General features: G+C 37.9%; 1 non-coding gene across 1 annotated transcript; it reads left to right on the top strand.

Annotated features, from left to right (window-relative positions):
* The first annotated feature begins 11,929 nt into the window (after positions 1–11,929).
* Positions 11,930–12,037, top strand: LOC148576048 (small nucleolar RNA R71). The gene has a single exon (XR_015903976.1). It is a non-coding gene; the product is annotated as a small nucleolar RNA R71 (small nucleolar RNA).
* The last annotated feature ends 7,621 nt before the right edge of the window (positions 12,038–19,658 follow it).

The raw sequence follows: 19,658 nt of genomic DNA, 5'->3' as shown, positions 1-19,658 counted from the left end.
GCTCAATTTTTGAGGTGGAAAAAACTTTGCCAAGAAGGCATTAACTAGCTTTTTCCAAGAGTTCAGGTTTTCTTTAGGTTGTGAATCCAACCATGTTCTAGCTCTGTCTCTTACAGAAAAGGGAAAAAGCATAAGCTTGTAGACCTCGGGATCAACCCCATTAGTCTTGACAGTGTCACAGATTTGCAAGAATTCAGCTAAGAATTGATGAGGATCTTCCAATGGAAGTCCATGAAACTTGCAATTCTGTTGCATTAGAGAAACTAATTGAGGCTTAAGCTCAAAATTATTTGGTCCAATGGCAGGGATAGAGATGCTTCTCCCATAGAAGTTAGGAGTAGGTGCAGTAAAGTCACTAAGCACCTTCCTTGTATTGTTGGTGTTTTCGGCTGCCATGGCTTCTTCTTGTTTGAAAAGCTCTGTTAGGTCCTCTACAGAGAGTTGTACTTTAGCTTCTCTCAGCTTTCTCTTCAAGTTCCTTTCGGGTTTAGGATCAGCCTCAACCAGAATGTCTTTGTCCTTACTCCTGCTCATATGAAAGAGAGAAGAAGAAAGTATGGAATCCTCTATGTCAAAGTATAGAGATTCCTTGAGGTGTCAGAGGAAAAGAAAAATAGAAGGAGGAGGTAGAAAGAGAATAATTTGAACTTATCAAGCGGGATAGAGTTCGAATTGTTGATAGTGGAGGAGTGTTAGTCCATAAATAGAAGGATGTGAGAAGAGGGGAAGAATTTTCGAAATTAAAGTAAAAGATTTTGAAATAATTAAAAGAAATTTTGAGAATTTGGTAAAGGTTTTTCGAAAATTAAGATTGGGAAAGAAATTAAGTGATTTTTGAAAAAGATTTTGAAATTATAAATAAAAAAGATATGATTGAAACTTAATTTTGAAAAAGATGTAATTGAAAAGATATGATTGAGAAGATATGATTGAAAATCAAATTAAAAAGAGAAAGTTTTAAAATTAAAGTTGATTACTTGACTAACAAGAAATTAGAAGATATGATTCTAGAATTAAAACTTTTGATCCTTTCTTAATAGGCAAGTAACAACTAGAAAATTTTGAATTAAATTATTAATTGTAGCAAGGATTTTCGAAAATAGTAATAAATAAAAGAAATTGAAAAGAAATTGATTTTGAAAAGATATGATTGAAAAGATATGATTTGAAAAAGATTTGATTTTGAAAAATTATGAAGATTTGAAAAAAAATTTGAATTAAAAACAAAATCTTCCCTCTAGTGTCCTCCTGGCGTTAAACGCCCAAAATGCTACCTTTTTGGGCGTTAAACGCCCAGCCAGGGCGTTTAAACGCCAGTTTTCCTTCTTCACTGGGTGTTTTGAACGCTCAGCTTTTTCTGTTTAATTCCTCTACTGAATGTTCTGAATCTTCAATTCTCTGTATTATTGACTTGAAAAGACACAATTTTGAAAATATTTTTGAATTTTTAATGATGAGAAACAATAAAAAATGCAACTAAGATCAAATAAACAATGCATGCAAGACACCAAACTTAGAAGTTTGTATACTAAGGACTATAACAATTTGAAAATGCATAGAAGAAACAACAAAAGACTCAAAGCAAGATAATTCAAAGATCAGAGCAAGGAAATCATCAAGAATAACTTGAAGATCAATGAAGAACATATATATTCAAAAAATGCAAGAAGAATAAAGACATGGAATTGACACCAAACTTAAAAATTGATATTAGACTTAAACAAGAAACATAAAATATTTTTATTTTTATGATTTTATAAAATTTTGTTGTGATTTTTCGAAAATTATATGGAAAAGAAAATAAAGGAATTCAAAACTCTTAATAAAAATTTCCAGGAATCATGCAATGTTAGTCTAAAGCTTCAGTCTAAAAAGATTAGACATGGCTATCCAAGCTTCAGCAGATATACAACAGCTAAATTGATAGGAATCAACTAGCTTTTGTGATGATAAAATTATCATCTGAAACTCTAGAATTCATTCTTAAAAGTCTTGAAGAATAAAATAAAATAAAATAACCTAATCTAAGCAATAAGATGAACCGTCAGTTGTCCAAACTCGAACAATCCCCGGCAACGGCGCCAAAAACTTGGTGCACGAAATTGTGATCATCAATAGCGCCAACAACTTGGTACGCACAATTGTAATCTCAACTCTTTATCACAACTCCGCACAACTAACCAGCAAGTGCACTGGGTCGTCCAAGTAATAAACCTTACGCGAGTAAGGGTCGATCCCACGGAGATTGTCGGCTTGAAGCAAGCTATGGTCATCTAGTAAATCTCAGTCAGGCAGATTCAAATGGTTATGGAGGATTGATAATTAAAAGATGAATAAAACATAAAATAAAGATAGAGATACTTATGTAATTCATTGGTGAGAATTTCAGATAAGCGTATGAAGATGCTTTGTTCCTCCTGAACCTCTGCTTTCCCATTGCCTTCTTCCAATCATTCATACTCCCTTCCATGGCAAGCTTTATGTTGGGTATCACCGTTGTCAATGGCTACTTCCCGTCCTCTCAGTGAAAATGTTCTACGCATACTGTCACCGCACGGCTAATCATCTGTCGGTTCTCGATCATGTTGGAATAGGATCCATTGATCCTTTTGCGTCTGTCACACGCCCAACACTCACCAGTTTGAAGCTCGTCACAGTCATCCCTTCACAGATCCTACTCAGAATACCACAGACAAGGTTTAGATGTTCCGGATCTCAGGAATGGCCGCCAATAATTCTAGCCTATACCACGAAGGTTCTAATCTTAGATTAGAAACCCAAGAGATACACATTCAAGCTTGTTTGCATGTAGAACGGAAGTGGTTGTCAGGCACGCGTTCATAGGTGAGAATGGTGATGAGTGTCACATAATCATCACATTCATCATGTTCTTGAGTGCGAATGAATATCTTAGAGAAGAAGTAGGCGTGAATTGAATAGAAAAACAGTAGTACTTTGCATTAATTCATGAAGAACGGCAGAGCTCCACACCTTAATCTATGGTGTGTAGAAACTCCACCGTTGAAAATACAAAAGTGATAATGGTGGTCATTGGCTTCGGCCCCAGAGAGGGAACCAGAAGAACCAAGATGAAAATACAATAGTAAAAGGTCCTATTTATAGAGAACTAGTAGCCTAGGGTTTACAGAAATAAGTAATTAATGTAGAAATCTTCTTCCGGGCCCACTTGGTGTGTTCTTGGACTGAGTATTGAAGCTTTCACATGTAGAGACTTTTCTTGGAGTTAAACGCCAGCTTTTGTGCCAGTTTGGGCGTTTAACTCCAGCTTTTGTGCCAGTTCTGGCGTTTTGACGCTAGAATTCTTAAGCTGACTTGGAACGCCGGTTTGGGCCATCAAATCTTGGGCAAAGTATGGACTATTATATATTGCTGGAAAGCCCAGGATGTCTAATTTCCAACGCAATTGAGAGCACGCCAATTGGACTTCTGTAGCTCCAGGAAATCCACTTCGAGTGCAGGGAGGTCAGAATCCAACAGCATCTGTAGTCCTTTTCAGCCTCTGAATCATATTTTTGCTCAGGTCCCTCAATTTCAGCCAGAAAATACTTGAAATCACAGAAAATACACAAACTCATAGTAAAGTCCAGAAAAGTGAATTTTAAATAAAAACTAATAAAAATATAATAAAAGCTAACTAAAATATACTAAAAACATACTAAAAACAGTGCCAAAAAGAGTATAAATTATCCGCTCATCAACTGATCTAAAGGAAACTATCTACCAGGGGATGGATGAGCTAGTTGAAAACTTGAAGGCATGGTTCCGAGTTGTAGCTCCTGGGGTGCACCTCTCCCTTATTAATCCCGACATGGTCATGATTGATGAGAAGATTATCCTTCCTCTTGAAGATGAGGAAGATACTCCTATACCTGAACCAAAGACTTCAGAGGTCTGAGTTGAGGGAGCTTCCCAGAGCTTTCCAACTCGGATGGAGGACGAGCCCCTCTTGAATTAACTTGACAAGACACGCTTGACTTCTTTAGCCCAACATGAAGAGACCTCTAACATGGCTTCTGGTGAGCAGGATTTTCCTCTATAATTTCATTTTCAGAATATTTGATGGTCCGACTTGTGGGTCTTTGTGAATAATTTACCTTGTAATAGCTGTAGTTTGAAAAATTTTTTCTTTTATGTTGCTATTTTAAAAATATTTTCTACTATTTTGATTTTTGGTTGTCTTTAAATGAATGAATGTCCTTTTAACATCCTTTCTTGGATTGCCTTAGTTGGCATAGCTGTTTTTGTAGTTCTGTAACTTAGTAAAAATTTTGATAAGTTACTTTGGTGATTCTCTTTCGAAACCGACTTGGACGAGTTTTTACGAGATCAAATATTTTATTTTTGGGGAGTCGGCCGATGTAGGTCGGACACTTGATTCGACCATCTTTTCAAGTTGAGACTATGTATTCCCCTTAGTCGGGAAATTTATTTAGTTAAGTACCGACTTTTAAGTAGTCGATTTCATTAAGTTACTTCTGCGAATTATTTTAGGCTTATCTCTTTCACTGACTTTTTAAAGTAGTTTTAATGAGGTCAGACCACGATCTGCTTATATAACTTCTTACACTAATTTGGACTTTGTCGCTTCATCTTGCCAATCAACTAGGTCGAGCAATGATTTTTGCACTTTTTTGAGCTTAAATTAGTGCATGTTAGTAGAACAAATAATTGAATAATTTGATTATCATTAGTGAAAAAATGATGTACATAAGCTATCCTGCTACTAAGAGTTTTTCGAATATTAACTCCTATCCCTTGATATGGTGCCTTGTTAAAACCCCCTTCAAAAAAACCCTTTTTCAAGAAAAAAACCCATTAAATCAGGAAAATGAGTACACCAGGGAGCAAGGTGCACTTTCTAGCTGTAGTATCTTTTTAAGTTACATGCGTGCCCTGACCATGGGAGCTCGTTTCCCTATAGGTCGGATACTTTAATCTTGTAAGGTCCTCTCCAGTTTGCAGCCAACATTCCTTCGCCCAACTTCTGTATTCATATGTCATTTTGGATTAGTATGAGGTCGTTTGTGGCGAAGATTCTTTTAATGACTTTCTTATTGTAACTTAAGGCCATTCTTTGCTTTAATGCTTCCTCCTTTGTCCGAGCTTATTCTCGGACTACTGGGAGGAGATCGAGTTCCTTCCTTTGAGCTCAGACATTTCCTGCGTCATCGTAGAATCTAACCCTTGGGAATTCTTCGTTGATCTCTATGGGAATCATGGCCTCTATGTCATAGGCAAGTCAGAAAGGAGATTCAGTTGTTGACTGGGGGGTTGTCTGGTATGCCCACGAGACTTGGGAGAGTGGTGCACGAAATTGTGATCTCAGGCAACGGCACCAGAAACTCTGTACGCACGTCTTAATAAATCATTTTTCATTCACAACTTCGATACAACTAACCAGCAAGTGCACTGGGTCGTCCAAGTAATAAACCTTACGTGAGTAAGGGTCGATCCCACGGAGATTGTTGGTATGAAGCAAGCTATAGTCACCTTGTAAATCTCAGTCAGGCGGATATAAAATAGTTATGGAGTTTTCAAAATTAAATAATAAAATAAGGATAGAAATATTTATGTAATTCATTGGTGAGAATTTCAGATAAGTGTATAGAGATGCTTTCGTTCCTCTGAACCTCTGCTTTCCTGCTGTCTTCATCCAATCAGTCTTACTCCTTTCCATGGCTGGCTTTATGTAAGGACATCACCGTTGTCAATGGCTACTTTTAATCCTCTCTGGAAAATGGTCCGATGCGCTGTCAGTGCATGGCTAATCGTCTGGAGGCATCACCCTTGCCAATGGCAGCATCCTATCCTCTTGTGAAAATGGTCCAAATGCTCTGTCACAGCATGGCTAATCATCTGAGGTTCTCGATCATACTGGAATAGGATTCACCCTCCTTTTGCGTCTGTCACTACGCCCAGCACTCGCGAGTTTGAAGTTCGTCACAGTCATTCAATCCCAGAATCCTACTCGGAATACCATAGACAAGGTTTAGACTTTCCGGATTCTCATGAATGCCGCCATCAATCTAGCTTATACCACGAGGATTCTGATTAAGAGATCCAAGAGATACTCATTCAATCCAAGGTAGAACGGAAGTGGTTGTCAGGCACGCGTTTATAGGGAATGATGATGATTGTCACGTTCATCACGTTCAGGTTGAAGTGCGAATGAATATCTTAGAAGCGGAATAAGTTGAATTGAATAGAAAAACAGTAGTACTTTGCATTAATCTTTGAGGAACAGCAGAGCTCCACACCTTAATCTATGGAGTGCAGAAACTCTACCGTTGAAAATACATAAGTGAAAGGTCCAGGCATGGCCGAATGGCCAGCCCCCAAAATGAGATCACAGGATCAAAAATACAATCCAGGATGTCTAATACAATAGTAAAAAGTCCTATTTATACTAAACTAGTTACTAGGGTTTACAGAAGTAAGTAATTGATGCATAAATCCACTTCCGGGGCCCACTTGGTGTGTGCTTGGGCTGAGCTTGAATGTTACACGTGCAGAGGCTCTTTCTGGAGTTGAACGCCAGGTTGTAACGTATTTCTGGCGTTCAACTCTGGTTTGTGACTTGTTTCTGGCGTTTAACTCCAGACAGCAGCGTAGAACTGGCGTTCAACGCCCTTTTACGTCGTCTAAAATCGGCCAAAGTATAAACTATTATACATTGATGGAAAGCCCTGGATGTCTAATTTCCAACGCAATTGGAAGCGCACCATTTTGAGTTCTGTAGCTCCAAAAAATTCACTTTGAGTGCAGGGAGGTCAGAATCCAACAACATCAGCAGTCCTTCTTCAACCTCTAAATCTGATTTTTGCTCAAGTCCCTCAATTTCAGCCAGAAAATACCTGAAATCACAGAAAAATACACAAACTCATAGTAAAGTCTAGAAATGTGAATTTAACATAAAACTAATGAAAACATCCCTAAAAGTAACTAGATCCTACTAAAAACATACTAAAAATAATGCCAAAAAGCGTATAAATTATCCGCTCATCACAACACCAAACTTAAATTGTTGCTTGTCCCCAAGCAACTGAAAATCAAATAGGATAAAAAGAAGAGAATATACTATAAATTCCAAACTATCAATGAAACATAGCTCCAATTAAATGAGCGGGACTTGTAGCTTTTTGCCTCTTGAATAGTTTTGGCATCTCACTTTATCCATTGAAGTTCAGAATGATTGGCATCTATAGGAACTCAGAGTTCAGATAGTGTTATTGATTCTCTTAGTTCAGTATGATGATTCTTGAACACAGCTATTTTATGAGTCTTGGCCGTGGCCCTAAGCACTTTGTTTTCCAGTATTACCACCGGATACATAAATGCCACAAACACATAATTGGGTGAACCTTTTCAGATTGTGACTCAGCTTTGCTAAAGTCCCCAATTAGAGGTGTCCAGGGTTCTTAAGCACACTCTTCTTTTGCTTTGGACCTTGACTTTAACCGCTTAGTCTCAAGTTTTCACTTGACACCTTCACGCCACAAGCACATGGTTAGGGACAGCTTGGTTTAGCCGCTTAGGCCAGTATTTTATTCCTTTAGGCCCTCCTATCCACTGATGCTCAAAGCCTTGGGATCCTTTTTATTTACCCTTGCCTTTTGGTTTTAAGGGTTATTGGCTTTTTGCTCTTGCCTCTTGGTTTTAAGAGCTTTTGGCTTTTTCTGCTTGCTTTTTCTTTTTCTATTTTTTTTGCTATTTTTTTTCTTTTTTTTTTTGCAAGCTTTGTTCTTTGCTGCTTTTTCTTGCTTCAAGAATCATTTTTATGATTTTTCAGATTATCAAATAACATGTCTCCTTGTCATCATTCTTTCAAGAGCCAACATATTTAACATTCTTAAACAACAACTTCAAAAGACATATGCATTGTTCAAGCATTCATTCAGAAAACAAGAAGCATTGTCACCACATCAATATAATTAAACTAAGTTCAAGGATAAATTCGAAACTCATGTACTTCTTGTTCTTTTGAATTAAAACAATTTTCATTTAAGAGAGGTGATGGATTCATAGGACATTCATAACCTTAAGATGAAGTTACTAAATACTAATGATCATGTAATGAAGACACAAACATGGATAAGCACTTAACATAGAAAACGAAAAACAGAGAAAGTAAGAACAAGGAGTGAGTCCAGCTTAGTGATGGTGGCGTTTCCTTCTTGAGGAACCAATGATGTCCTTGAGCTCTTCTATGTCTCTTCCTTGTCTTTGTTGCTCCTCCCTCATTACTTTTTGATCTTCTCTTATTTCATGAAGGATGATGGAGTGCTTTTGATGTTCCACCCTTAATTGTCCCATGTTGGAACTTAATTCTCCTAGGGAGGTGTTGATTTGCTCCCAATAGTTTTGTGGAGGAAAATGCATTTGAGGCATCTCCGGGATCTCATGGTGATGAGCTTCATGCGCCTCTTGAGATCCATGAATGGGCTCTCTTGCTTGCTCCATCCTTTTCTTAGTGATGGGCTTCTCTTCCTCAACGGGAATGTCTCCTTCTATGGAAGCTCCAGCTGAGTAACATAGATGGCAAATAAGATGAGGAAGAGCTAGCCTTGCCCCAGGAGAGAGCTTTTCGGCTATTTTGTAGAGTTCAAGGGAGATGACTTCATGAACTTCTACTTCCTCTCCAATCATGATGCTATGGATCATGATGGCCCGATCCACAGTAACTTCAGATCGGTTGCTAGTGGGGATGATGGAGCGTTGGATGAACTCTAACCATCCTCTAGCTACAGGCTTGAGGTCCAGCCTTCTTAGTTGAACCGGCTTGCCTTTGGAGTCAATCTTCCATTGAGCTCCTTCCACACATATGTCCATGAGGACTTGGTCCAACCTTTGATTAAAGTTGACCCTTCTAGTGTAGGGGCGTGCATCTCCTTGCATCATAGGCAAGTTAAACGCTAACCTTACATTTTCCGGACTAAAATCTAAGTATTTCCCCCGAACCATGGTGAGATAATTCTTTGGGTCCGGGTTCTTACTTTGATCATGGTTCCTAGTGATCCATGCGTTGGCATAGAACTCTTGAACCATTAGGATGCCGACTTGTTGGATGGGGTTTGTTAGAACTTCCCAACCTCTTCTATGGATCTCATGTTGGAACTCCGGATACTCATTTCTCTTGAGTTTGAAAGGGACCTCAGGGATCACCTTCTTCTTGGCCACAACATCATAGAAGTGGTCTTGATGAGCTTTGGAGATGAATCTTTCCATCTCCCATGACTCGGAGGTGGAAGCTTTTGTCTTCCCTTTCCCTTTTCTAGAGGATTCTCTGGTCTTGGGTGCCATCAATGGTAATGGAAAAACAAAAAGCTTATGCTTTTACCACACCAAACTTAAAATATTGCTCGCCCTCGAGCAAGAGAAGAAAGAATAGATGAAGAAGAAGAAGAAATGGAGAAGAGGGAGAGAGAGAGTTGTTTCGGCCAAGAAGGGGAAGAGAGGGTTGTGTTGTGTGAAAATGAGGAAGAATGGAGGGCTATATATAGGGAAGGGAGGGGGGTTAATTTTGGCCATATAGGGTGGGTTTGGGTGGGAAATTGATTTTGAATTTTGAAGGTAGGTGGAGTTTATGAGGTAGGTTTATGGGGAAGAGTGGATGGATGTGAGTGGTGAAGTGGTGATAGGGAAGAGAGATTGAGGTGATTGGTGAAGAGTTTTGGGGAAGAGTGTTTATGGAATTGTGTGAAAAAGGGGTGAGAAGAAGTGAGTGGAGGTAGGTGGTGATCCTGTGGGGTCCACAGATCCTGAGGTGTTCAAGGATTTACAACCTTGCACCAAATTAGGAATGCAAAATGCCCTTGCACACAACTCTGGGCGTTCAGCGCCAGATTGGTGCTTGTTCTGGGCGTTGAACGCCCATTTGTTGCCCATTTCTGGCGTTGAACGCCAGAACCATGCTTGTTTTGGGCGTTCAGCGCTAGCTCTTCTCCAGGGTGCAATTCTGGCATTCAAACGCCCAGATGCTGCCCATTTTGGGTGTTCAGCGCCAGAACCATGCTCTGTTCTGGCGTTGAACGCCAGCCAGGTGCTTCTTACTGGCGTTTAAATGCCAGTAAGGTCTTCCTCCAGGGTGTGATTTTTTTCTGCTATTTTTGATTCTGTTTTCAATTTTTATAATTATTTTGTGACTCCACATGATCATGAACCTATAAAGACATATAACCAATAAAAATATAATTAGATAAAAATTGGGTTGCCTCCCAACAAGTACTTCTTTAATGTCAATAGCTTGACAGTGGGCTCTTATGGAGCCTCACAGATGTTCAGAGCATTGTTGAGACTCCCCAACACCAAACTTAGAGTTTGGATATGGGAGTTCAACACCAAACTTAGAGTTTGATTGTGGCCTCCCAACACCAAACTTAGAGTTTGACTGTGGGGGCTCTGGTTGACTCTGTTTTGAGAGAAGCTTTTTATGCTTCCTCTCCATGGGTACAGAGAGAGATCCTTGAGTTTTAAACACAAGGTTGTCCTCATTTAATTGAAGGATCAATTCTCCTCTGTCCACATCAATCACAGCTCTTGCTGTGGCTAGGAAGGGTCTTCCAAGGATGATGAATTCATCCTCATCCTTCCCAGTATCTAGGACTATGAAATTAGCAGGGATGTAAAGGCCTTCAACCTTTACTAACACGTCCTCTACTTGTCCATAGGCCTGTTTTCTTGAATTGTCTTCCATCTCTAATGAGATTTTAGCAGCTTGCACCCCATAGATTCCCAGTTTCTCTATTACAGAGAGGGGCATGAGGTTTATCCCTGAACCAAGGTCACACAGAGCCTTTTCAAAGATCATGGTGCCTATGGTATAAGGTATTATGAACTTTCCACGATCCTGTTTCTTCTGAGGCAATGTCAGTTGATCCAGATCACTTAGTTCATTGGTGAACAAGGGAGGTTCATCTTCCCAAGTCTCAATACCAAATAACTTGGCATTCAGCTTCATGATTGCACCAAGAAACTTGGCAGCTTGCTCTTCAGTAACATCCTCATTCTCTTCAGAAGAGGAATACTCATCAGAGCTCATGAATGGCATGAGGAGGTTTAATGGAATCTCTATAGTCTCTAGATGAGTCTCAGATTCCTTTGGTTCCTCAGAGGGAAGCTCCTTATTGATCACTGGACGTCCCAGGAGGTCTTCCTCACTGGGATTCACGTCCTCTCCTCCCCTTACAGGTTCGGCCATGGTGATCAATTCAATGGCCTTGCACTCTCCTTTTGGGTTTTCTTCTGTATTGATTGGGAGAGTACTAGGAGGGATTTCAGTGATCCTTTTACTCAGTTAGCCCACTTGTGCTTCCAAATTTCTAATGGAGGACCTTGTTTCATTCATGAAACTCACAGTGGCCTTAGATAGATCAGAGACTAAGTTTGCTAAATTAGAGATATTTTGTTCAGAGTTCTCTGTCTGTTGCTGAGTGGATGATGGAAAAGGTTTACTATTGTTAAACCTATTTCTTCCACCATTATTAAAACCTTGTTGAGGCTTTTGATCCTTCCATGAGAAATTTGGATGATTTCTCCATGATGGATTATAGGTGTTTCCATAAGGTTCACTCATATAATTCACCTCTACTATTGCAGGGTTCTCAGGATCATAAGCTTCTTCTTCAAAAGATGCCTCTTGAATACTGTTGGATGCAGCTTGCATTCCATTCAGACTCTGAGAAATCATATTGACTTGCTGAGTCAATATTTTATTCTGAGGCGTCCCATTACTCACAGGATTCCTCTCAGAAGTGTACATGAACTGGTTATTAGCAACCATGTCAATGAGTTCTTGAGCTTCTGCAGGCGTTTTCTTTAGGTGAATGGATCCACCTGCAGAAGTATCTAATGACATTTTAGCTAATTCAGACAGACCATCATAGAATATATCCAGGATGGTCCATTCTGAAAGCATGTCAGAAGGACACTTTTTGGTCAATTCTTTGTATCTCTCCCAAGCTTCATAGAGGGATTCACCTTCTTTCTGTCTGAAGGTTTGAACATCCACTCTAAGTTTACTCAGCTTTTGAGGAGGAAAGAACTTGGCTAAGAAAGCCTTGACCAGCTTATCCCAAGAGTTCAGGCTATCCTTAGGTTGAAAGTCCAACCATATTCTAGCTCTGTCTCTTACAGCAAAAGGGAAAAGCATGAGCCTGTAGATTTCAGGATCTACTCCATTAGTCTTAACAGTATCATATATCTGCAAGAATTCAGTTAAGAACTGAAAAGGATCTTCAGATGGAAGTCCATGAAACTTGCAGTTCTGCTGTATCAGAGAAACTAATTGAGGTTTCAGCTCAAAGTTGTTTGCTCCAATGGCAGAAATGGAGATGCTTCTTCCATGTAAATTGGAATTTGGTGCAGTAAAGTCACCAAGTATTCTCCTTGCATTGTTGTTGTTGGGTTCGGCTGCCATCTCCTTTACTTGTTCGAAATTTTCAATAAGGTTGTCTCTGGATTGTTGTAATTTAGCTTCTCTTAGTTTCCTCTTCAGAGTCCTTTTAGGTTCTGGATCAGCTTCAACAAGAATGCCTTTTTCCTTGTTCCTGCTCATAAGAAAGAGAAGAGAACAAAACAAAGAAGAGGAATCCTCTATGTCACAGTAAAGAGGTTCCTTATTGTTAGTAGAAGAAGAAAATGAATAGGGGTGAAGAAGAATGAAGAATCCAAACACAAGGGTAAGGATAGGAGCAGTGATGTGAGATGAAGAGAAGTGTTAGTAGATGAATAAATAATTAGAAGGAGATGAGGGAGAAGGATTTTCGAAAATTATTTTTGAAAAAGGGTTAGTGATTTTCGAAAATAGTTTTGAGGTTAGTAATTTTCGAAAATTAAAATAAAAAATTAAAATAATTAGTTAATTAAAAAGAAATTTTGAAAAAGAGGGAAGATATTTTCGAAAATTAGAGAGAGAGAGTTAGTTAGGTAGTTTTGAAAAAGATAAGAAACAAACAAAAAGTTAGTTAGTTAGTTGAAACAAATTTGAAAATCAATTTTGAAAAGATAAGAAGATAAGAAGTTAGAAAGGATATTTTAAAATCAAATTTTTTTTTGAAAAAGATAAGATAAGAAGATATTTTTGAAAAGATATGATTGAAATTAGTTTTGAAAAAGATTTGATTTTTAAAATCACAATTAATGACTTGATTCACAAGAAATCACAAGATATGATTCTAGAACTTAAAGTTTGAATCTTTCTTAACAAGTAAGTAACAAACTTGAAATTTTTGAATCAAAACATTAATTGATGATGTTATTTTCGAAAATTATGAGGTAAAGATAAGAAAAAGATTTTTGAAAAATATTTTTAAAATTTTCGAAAATAGCTAAGAAAATTGAAAAAGATTTTATTTTTGAAAAAGATTTTGAAAAAGATAAGATTTTCAAATTGAAAATTTGATTTGACTCATGAAAACAACTAGATTTTTAAAATTTTTGAAGAAGTCAAATCTAATTTTCAAAATTTTAAGAGAAGAAAAAGGAGAAGATTTTTTTTTATTTTTGAATTTTATGATGAGAGAGAAAAACATGAAAAATGATGCAATGCATGAAAGTTATGGATCAAAGTATGTGATGAATGCAAGAACACTATGAATGTCAAGATGAACACCAAGAACACTTTGAATGTCATGATGAATATCAAGACTTATTTTTGAAAATTTTTATATGCAAAGAAAACATGCAAGACACCAAACTTAGAAATCTTTCATGTTTAGACACTATGAATGCAAAAATGCACATGAAAAACAAGAAAAGATGCATAACAAGAAAACATCAAGATCAAACAAGAAGACTTACCAAGAACAACTTGAAGATCATGAAGAACACCATGAATGCATGAATTTTTCAAAAAATGCAAGATGAACATACAATTGACACCAAACTTTAAATCTGACTCAAGACTCAAACAAGAAATACAAAATATTTTTTTGATTTTTATGATTTTATGATTTTTTTTGTATTTTCTTTTAATTTTTTCGAAAATCATTTTGAAAAAGAAAAATAAGGATTCCAAAATTTTTAATATGAATTCCAGGAATCTTATGCTCTTTAGTCTAAAGCTCCAATCAAAGGGTCAGGCATGGCTTAATAGCCAGCCAAGCTTTAGTATGTAACTCAGACATGACACGCTTGACATTCCCTATCCAGAAGAATTAGACATGGCTTTACAGCCAGCCAGGCTTCAACATGCTTCATGAAACACTAGAATTCATTCTTAAAAATTCTGAAGAAAAATATATTTTTGAAAATATTTTTATTTTAAAAAATTTTTTTGAAAACAAAGGAGAAATTTTTGAAAGAATTTTTTGAAGAATTTTTGAAGATAAAATAAAAAGAAAATTACCTAATCTGAGCAACAAGATGAACCGTCAGTTGTCCAAACTCGAACAATCCCCGGCAACGGCGCCAAAAACTTGGTGCACGAAATTGTGGTCTCAGGCAACGGCGCCAGAAACTCTGTACGCACGTCTTAATAAATCGTTTTTCATTCACAACTTCGATACAACTAACCAGCAAGTGCACTGGGTCATCCAAGTAATAAACCTTACGTGAGTAAGGGTCGATCCCACGGAGATTGTTGGTATGAAGCAAGCTATAGTCACCTTGTAAATCTCAGTCAGGCGGATATAAAATAGTTATGGAGTTTTCAAAATTAAATAATAAAATAAGGATAGAAATACTTATGTAATTCATTGGTGAGAATTTCAGATAAGTGTATAGAAATGCTTTCGTTCCTCTGAACCTCTGCTTTCCTGCTGTCTTCATCCAATCAGTCTTACTCCTTTCCATGGATGGCTTTATGTAAGGACATCACCGTTGTCAATGGCTACTTTTAATCCTCTCTGAAAAATGGTCTGATGCGCTGTCATTGTATGGCTAATCGTCTGGAGGCATCACCCTTGCCAATGGCTGCATCCTATCCTCTTGTGAAAATGGTCCAAATGCTCTGTCACAGCATGGCTAATCATCTGAGGTTCTCAATCATACTGGAATAGGATTCACCCTCCTTTTGCGTCTGTCACTACGCCCAGCACTCGCGATTTTGAAGTTCGTCACAGTCATTCAATCCCAGAATCCTACTCGGAATACCACAGACAAGGTTTAGACTTTTCGGATTCTCATGAATGCCGCCATCAATCTAGCTTATACCACGAGGATTCTGATTAAGAGATCCAAGAGATACTCATTCAATCTAAGGTAGAACGGAAGTGGTTATCAGGCACGCGTTCATAGGGAATGATGATGATTGTCACGTTCATCACATTCAGGTTGAAGTGCGAATAAATATCTTAGAAGCGGAATAAGTTGAATTGAATAGAAAAACAGTAGTACTTTGCATTAATCTTTGAGGAACAGCAGAGCTCCACACCTTAATCTATGGAGTGCAGAAACTCTACCGTTGAAAATACATAAGTGAAAGGTCCAGGCATGGCCGAATGGCCAGCCCCCAAAACAAGATCACAGGATCAAAAATACAATCCAGGTTGTCTAATGCAATAGTAAAAAGTCCTATTTATACTAAACTAGTTACTAGGGTTTATAGAAGTAAGTAATTGATGCATAAATCCACTTCCGGGGCCCACTTGGTGTGTGCTTGGGCTGAGCTTGAATGTTACACATGCAGAGGCTCTTTCTGGAGTTGAACGCCAGGTTGTAACGTATTTCTGGCGTTCAACTCTGGTTTGTGACTTGTTTCTGGCGTTTAACTCCAGACAGCAGCATAGAACTGGCGTTCAACGCCCTTTTACGTCATCTAAACTCGGCCAAAGTATGGACTATTATACATTGATGGAAAGCCCAGGATGTCTACTTTCCAACGCAATTAGAAGCGCGCCATTTTGAGTTCCGTAGCTCCAGAAAATCTACTTTGAGTGCAGGGAGGTCAGAATCCAACAGCATCAGCAGTCCTTCTTCAACCTCTGAATCTGATTTTTGCTCAAGTCCCTCAATTTCAGCCAGAAAATACCTGAAATCATAGAAAAACACACAAACTCATAGTAAAGTCTAGAAATGTGAATTTAACATAAAAACTAATGAAAACATCCCTAAAAGTAACTAGATCCTACTAAAAACATACTAAAAATAATGCCAAAAAGCGTATAAATTATCCGCTCATCAGAGAGCTCTTCGGCCAACGCACCCTTTGCGTCTTTTAGTCGGCACTTGAGTCCAGCTAATATGACTTTATTAGCAGCTTCTACTTGTCCATTGGCTTGGGGTTGCTCTACCAATATGAATCGCTGCTTGATTTTAAGGCTTGCCACCAACCTTCTAAATGCTGAGTCGGTAAATTGAGTTCCATTGTCTGTAGTAATGGAGTGTGAAACTTCAAACTAGGTAAAAATGTTCTTATAGAGAAATTTCTGATTTCTTTGGACCGTGATAGTAGCTAGGTGCTCTGCCTCTATCCACTTAGCAAAGTATTCAATCCCAAGTGTTAGGTATTTTACTTGTCCGGGTACTAGAGAAAACCGTCCGAGTAGATTTAGACCCCGTTTTGCATATGGCCAAGGTGAAGTGACGCTAATGAGTTCTTCTGAAGGTGCCATGTAGAAGTTAGCATCATTTTGGCAAGGCGGATACTTTTTTTACGAAGTTGGCTGCCTCTTTTTTTAAGGTCGGCTAAAAGAAACCAGCTCGGATCACTTTTTTAGCTAATGACCATGCTCCTAGGTGATTTCTACAGATACCGCTGTGGTTTCCCTCTGGGACCTCACTAGTCTTGTAAGTCAGGACACACTTTAGTAAGGGTGTAGATACTCCCTTTCTATAGAGGACGTTGTAAACTAAGGTGCATTTCTATGCTTCCCTTATGAGCCTCCTTGATTCCCTTTCTTGCTTGGGGACAATATCGAATTTGAGATATTCGATAATAGGGGCCATCCAGCCTAAATTTAGATTAGAGATAGTTCATGTGCCCAACTTGTCGACTTCCTTGGTTACTGATGATGTGTGGAGAGTTTTCTGGATCAAACTCCTTATTGCCTCCTGGCTTGGTACTGGCCAGTTTGGAGTGGGAATCAACTCGGGCATTGGACTCCTGAGTTATACGTTGGATCTCTACTTCTTGGAATTGAGCAAATTCTTCCCGTGTTTCTTCCAAGTACTTCTTCATGCTGAGATCTTTAGCTTGGTAAGCCCCATTTATTTGAGAATTTATTACTTGAGAGTTATTAAATACTATTAATTTTGCTGCCCCGACTTCATATAAGTGAATATCTTATACTCTTTTTCATAGCATTATCATAGTATTTTTAGTTATATTTTATTACGTTTTAGTATGTTTTAGTGCGAAGTTCACCTTTTAGATGCTACTTTGAGTTTTTGTATTTTTCTATAATTTTAGGGGATTTTTGGGTGTTTTTGGCAGGATCCTATTCAGAGACGAAGAAAGGATAGCGGATGCTATCAAATCCTGACCTCCGTGCATTCCAACGAACATATCTTGAGCTACAGCGGTCCAATTGGTGCGATCTTGACAGATTTGGAAATTTAACTTCCAGAACTTTCAAGCAATATATAATAGTCTATGCTTCTTTTCCAGAATGATTGCCAAAACTGGCGTTTAACGTCTGATGAGCGGATATTCGCTTTTTTGCATCATTTTCATATAGTTTTTAGTGTGTTTTTTTAGTTTTTATTACATTTTCATAGGTTTTAGTGTTAAATTTACATTTTTGGATTCTACTATGAGTTTGTGTGTTGTTTTTGTACAATTTCAGGTATTTTCTGGCTGAAATTGAGGAGCTGGAGCAAAAATCTGATTCAGAGACAGAGAAAGCACTGCAGATGCTGTCCAGATCTGACCTCCTTGCACTCGGAAGCCTTTTCTGGAGCTACAGAAGTCAAAATAGAGTGTTCTCAATGGCTATAGAAAGCTGACTTCTAGAGCTTTCCAACGCCAGCCTCCTGCCCCCTTCCAGGCGTCTAGCGACCAAGGAAAAGAGACCAGTGTCCAAACGCCTAAAGGGGACCCCCTAACCAGTGTTCAATGCTCTAGAGGCCTCATAGCACGTGGATCGCATCAAAGCTCAGCTCAAACACTTACAAAAGACTGTTTAACCCTTACTAGTCATTAGTTTTATTATTTAAAGTAGAAGATCACTCTTTGTTAAAGATCTACATAGACAATCAGCCCTATTTTCATTTACACATTATATTTTCCTTTCAGTATGAGTTTCTAAACCTCCTAGGTTGAGGGAAGGAGCCCTGCTGAGTCCTATGAATTAATAAAAGTATTACTGTTTCTCTTTCATCTGTGTTTGATTTTCTATTCTAAGATGTATATTCATTCTTCATCAATATGAATGCGTTGAACTGGCATAAGGTTATCACATTCTACATGGGTTCAGAGTGCGTCTTTCATCGGACAAAAACGAACTACCAGCTTGATTATACATCTCTCAAACGGCTAATCCACGACTTTGTTGGGGACTTCTTGAGACACCAGTTCAGCCGATTTACGGGGAGATTAGGGTCTTTGTGGTAGAGGCTAGAACCAAAGGCGCAGCATCCTCTGATCCAGAAGATTCGACCTTGTCTATGGCGCTTTGAGTAGGATCGCTAAGGAGGATGTACTGCAAGAGCTTCACCCTCAATCAGAATGGATCCGCACTAACCCTAGGGTTCATATCTGGAGGAGTATTGGCGGCTGCTCAAACCAGCGTCAATCACATACAGCCTGCCATAGAAGAAGTCATTCACACTTGAAGAAGACAGTAATACCAGAGTTAATCCAGAAGGACAAAGCATCTCCAAACCTTACCCAATTCCTTATCCCTGTTTATATTCATCTAGGTTTTAAGATTATCATTATAATTCCATCTTCTAAATCAAAATCATCAACTCTTCTATCTGTCTGACTAAGACCTGCAAGATAACCATAGTTTGCTTCAAACTACAATCCTCGTGGGATCGACCCTGACTCACTCAGGTATCACTTGGACGACCCAATGCCCTTGCTGGTTCAGTTGTACGAAGTGTGGGGATTCGCACACCAAGTTTTTGGTGCCGTTGCCAGGGATTGTTCGAGTTTGAACAACTGACGGATTATCTTGTTCCCTAGATCAGGTATTGTCTTTAATTTAGTTAGTTTTTTTACTTTCTTCTTCCTTTTTTTTTTCGAAAAAATCAAAAATATTTTTCAAAATTTTTTCTTTTCTTTGTTTAATCTTTGTTCTTGGTTTGAGTCTTTCTTTCTGAAAATTTTCAAAAATAGTTTCTTTTGCTTAAATCTTGTGTCAATGTTTAAGTTTGGTATTTTCTTGTGTCTTTTCTTTTAATTTTTCGAAAATTGTATGTTTGGTTTTCAAAAATTTTAAGTTTGGTGTCTTTTGCATGTTCTTGTGTTCTTTGAATTCTTTGAGTTTTGTTCTTGGTGTTCTTCTTAATCTTCAAAGTGTTTTTATTTTTCTTTTTGTTTTGATCTTAAAATTTTTAAAGTTTGGTGTCTTTTGGTGTTTTTCTTTGCAATTTTTGAAAATTGAGTGCTTTAGATCTAAAAATTTTAAGTTTGGTTTATTTTATTATTTTTCTCTCTCTTCTTTAAATTCAAAAATAAAAGATATTTTTTCTATCTTCATTTTAATTAAATTTTCAAAAATTATAATTAAAATTTCAGATTTTATTTTCAAAAT

The sequence above is a fragment of the Arachis ipaensis genome, chromosome B1, assembly GCF_059453495.1.
Source record: "Arachis ipaensis isolate K30076 ecotype BB chromosome B1, ASM5945349v1, whole genome shotgun sequence".
Classification (NCBI taxonomy): Eukaryota; Viridiplantae; Streptophyta; class Magnoliopsida; order Fabales; family Fabaceae; genus Arachis; species Arachis ipaensis.
Note: the sequence above shows the minus strand (reverse complement) of the source record. Positions and strands in the feature narration are given on the sequence as shown.